This window comes from Pistacia vera, unplaced genomic scaffold (genome assembly GCF_008641045.1).
Source record: "Pistacia vera cultivar Batoury unplaced genomic scaffold, PisVer_v2 Contig147, whole genome shotgun sequence".
Lineage (NCBI taxonomy): Eukaryota > Viridiplantae > Streptophyta > Magnoliopsida > Sapindales > Anacardiaceae > Pistacia > Pistacia vera.
The window spans coordinates 99,023-103,156 of NW_022195543.1; the positions used below are offsets into that span (position 1 = coordinate 99,023).

General features: G+C 35.1%; 1 pseudogene; it reads left to right on the plus strand.

Annotated features, from left to right (window-relative positions):
* Window positions 1–1,699: 1,699 nt before the first annotated feature.
* Window positions 1,700–4,134, plus strand: LOC116124070 (annotated as a pseudogene).

Here is a 4,134-nt window from a genome sequence, read left to right on the forward strand (position 1 = left end):
ATACAAACGTTATTCAGTAAGATCTAAACTATACGGCTCCTCATTTATGTGAAGGTGTTTGTTTTCGTTGTTTTCTTTTCTTTTCGAACGACGTCGCTTATGTAATCTTGTTTGAGTCTGTCAGTCGTTTAGCGATAAAATGCTAAGTTTTGATTGATTTTTATGTTCTATGTTTTTAAGAGAGTAGATTTGCTTTTAGATTTAAGAAGATATATCGTTTGAACTTGATTTTTATGTTATTTTTTTCTCACAATTTTATGATATGTTTAGTGGATGAAATTGAAGAAATCGTGTTGTCATGTGAGAAAACTTGCATATAGTAGTATTTTATTGGTGTTTTCTTTTTTTAATTGAAGTATGTTGGTGCTATGTGGTGATGGTCTTCCCCTTATGTGAATGAATTTTGGCAAAACTTGCAGTTGTGCATTGTATTTTAGTACTATGTTTGTCTTGATTTCGTTTATGTGAATGGAATTAGGTGCTTACACTTACGTGTCGGAGCTATGGAGGAGAAGCAGTCCGATGTGATGAGGTTTCTGCAGAGGTGAGGTGCTGGGAGTACCGCCAACATCCTTCTATGTGCGTGTAACTCATCCACTCGCCCTGACAAGGCCCGCCGCTTGGGGTACAACAAACCCATTCTTCTAAAATGGTAAATTAATCAAAACTATTAGAATATTCATATTGTAAACACACACAACAATGTGGTAACAAATTAATCGTGTTAATAATATATATAAATAATTAAATATGCATTAAATATTTCATTAACACTATACAATTATTGTGATTAATAAAATAAAGAGATTTTAATTAAAAACTCAGACCTTCGAAACATACTTGAGTATTTTCGTCCGGTTTAGTTAATCTTCACAATAGATAAAGTTAAGCCGAATCTGACCAGTCGTATACCGTTTCGACAACTGCCTACCATCTTGGGTAGTTGGAAGTATTTTGTTAAATTTAAAACTTTTATTGTAACTGAGGTGTTTTAACTAAATTCTCAAATACAGGGGGTTATAGCTCATTTTGCATAGTTTGATTTATTGTTATTTGATAGACATATGATAACATTTGCGTCCGAAATGTTAATTAATTATGGGTAAGATGGGAATAAAAATTAGATTGCATAGTAATCTTAAAATACCACATTTTTTTTTTTTTGGCAATCAGATTACCTCTAATATCATTTACAGTAATCACTATTCGTATTAGACGTTTACCATAATCTTTTATTACCTAACGACCAAACAAGGTAATATACTAATGTCTGGATTAAAAGATCGATCACTGAAATCTTTTATCACCTAACAACCAAATAAGGTAATGTTCGGATTAAAGGATAGATTACCAGATTAATATTTTATTACCGCTAACCAAACACTCCTAAAGTAATATATTTGTTTCAAATTATTTTTTATTCAAGGATATTTTGTGAAGTTATTAAAAAAAAAAATAAGAAGAAAAATAGTGGGATGACATTATGACTGAGATAAGTGTAGGCCTAATAATATGGAAGCAGCCCAATAACTAAATGAAGGCCATTCGGCCCATTTATTATCTAAATGGGTAAAATGGTAATTTGATGTTGATCCACACGCTAAAACCCTAGTTATAGCAGCCCAATAACTAAAGGAAGGCCATTCGGCCCGTTTATTTTCTAAATGGGTAAAATGGTAATTTGATGTTGATCCACACGCTAAAACCCTAGTTATAGTAAGGCTCTCATATATCTTCCCCCCCGCAACTCCTCAGCCGAAACTCGAGAGAGCACAGGAGCTCAACAACCGATGGGTACCCATCTCTCTTCCCTTTCATTTTCTGTTCTTAAACGTCGATTGAGCTCGCTATGGCTGAATCATTCATTTCTTTGCTATAATATCAAACGTATTCAGTAAGATCTAAACTATACGGCTCCTCATTTAGTGAGTGGTTGTTTTCGTTGATTTCTTTTCTTTTTCGACACGACGTCGCTTTATGAATCTTGTTTGAGTCTGTCAGTCGTTTAGCGATAAAATGCTAAGTTTTGATTGATTTTTATGTTCTATGTTATTTTAAGAGAGTAATTTGCTTTTAGATTTAAGAAGATTTCGTTTGAACTTGATTTTTATGTTATTTTTTTCTCACATTTTTTATATGTTTAGTGATGAAATTGAAGAAATCGTGTTGTCATGTGAGAAAACTTGCATATAGTAGTATTTATTGGTGTTTTCTTTTTTTAAGTGAGTATGTTGGTGCTATGTGGTGATGGTCTTCCCCTTATGTGAATGAATTTTGGCAAAACTTGCATGTTGTGCATTGTATTTTAGTACTATGTTGTCTTGATTTCGTTTATGTGGAATGATTAGGTGCTTACACTTCGTGTCGGAGCTATGGAGGAAGAAGCAGTCCGATGTATGAGGTTTCTGCAGAGGGTGAGGTGCTGGGAGTACCGCCAACATCCTTCTATTGTGCGTGAACTCATCCCACTCGCCCTGACAAGGCCCGCCGCTTGGGGTACAGGCCAAGCAGGTAAAATGATTTGGGGATTTATGTATGTTGTTCCATTTTATGTTGAGTAACTAACCGTTTTGTTGATCAGGTCATTTATTTTGTTATGAAAATGTTGATATGGATGTATGTTTGATGTTATTTGCTTTAGTTATTTTGTTGTATTCATTTTATTCTGTGTGTTATCTGTAACACATACATATTAAAGAAGTCCTGTTTTCTGCTAACATTTTGTTTCAGAAATTATGAGTAACTATAAGTACTGATTCTAACTCTTACTAGATAAATGTTTGTCTGCTAGCTAAAATATATGAAACTGATGAGACCAAGAAACATTTCTTTCTTTTCTTTGGTGTACCTTTTCAAGAGTAATAATTTCTGTAAGTCAGTAATATGTTTCGCTTTTATTGTGGTTGCTTCCTGTGATAGATTCATGCTCTTGTTTTTCAATTTTTTATATCCTGTTGTCTATTCAATGTTCATGTATTTTGTTGCTGTTGGTCTTGCTTGCGGTCACAATTGCTATCCCATGGGTTTCTATTTTCTGTTAATGCTTAAAAGCTTATGTATGTAAGAATTTGGCGAAATAAGCTATTGTTTGCTGTGAATGTGCATGCTATTTATAATGTGTTTAAGTAGGGATATGCGCACATCACTTTCATCTCCCACTCCATTTATCTGCATTATTCTGCAGTTGTAATGACTGCACATTTCCACTAATTTTTTGTATATTCTTAATGTTTTTATTGATGTTTCCTGTGCTGTTTGCTACTTTTGGTGACTGTTTTATTGTTACAGGGTTATGTGGTCTATCGTGTGCGTGTGAGACGAGGTGACGGAAGAGACCAGTTCCCAAGGGTATTGTATACGGTACCCAACAACCAGGGTGTCACTCAGCTGAAATTCCAGCGCGCAAGCGTTCAGTGGCTGAGGAACGTGCTGGTAGGAAACTCGGTGGCCTTAAGGTTCCAACTCTTACTGGATCAATGAGGTGTGTACAAGATTTCTTGAATTTAACACTGTAGGCTTTAATTTTTAAATTGATTAGATTCACCTATAAAAGAAGTTCAATATGGGAATTTTAGGAAGTAACAATTTTTCTTGATGCTGTTTATGTGAGTTATCATATATTCCATTCTACTCAAGATTGGATCTATTTGTCTTATTTTGTCTCTCTTGTTAAATGGGTCATCTGAACTGGGATGGTTGGGTATACTGTGAAGTGTCCATTTCTAATTCCTCTAAAAGTTTGCACAGGGATAGTATGGGTATCTGTTACGTGTGTATATTGTTCACTCTTTATTCGTGTTTGCTGAATTTTATGTTATGTTGATTGTTTGTTGTACTCGTATGAATTCAGGATTCAACATACAATACTTTGAGGTAATCTTGGTTGATGCTGCCCACATGCGGTCCGTAATGACCCCAGGATCAACTGGATCTGCAATCCTGTTCACAACACAGGGACTTCGCGGACTCACTTCTGCTGGAAAGAAGTACAGAGGTCTCCGTGGAAAGGACACCTGCACCACAAGGCTCGACCTTCAAGAGGCCAACTGGAAGAGGAACAATACACTCTCACTCAGGCGTTACCGTTAAATTTTGTATTGTTATTTGGTGTTTCTATTATTGCCCTAGTTTAAT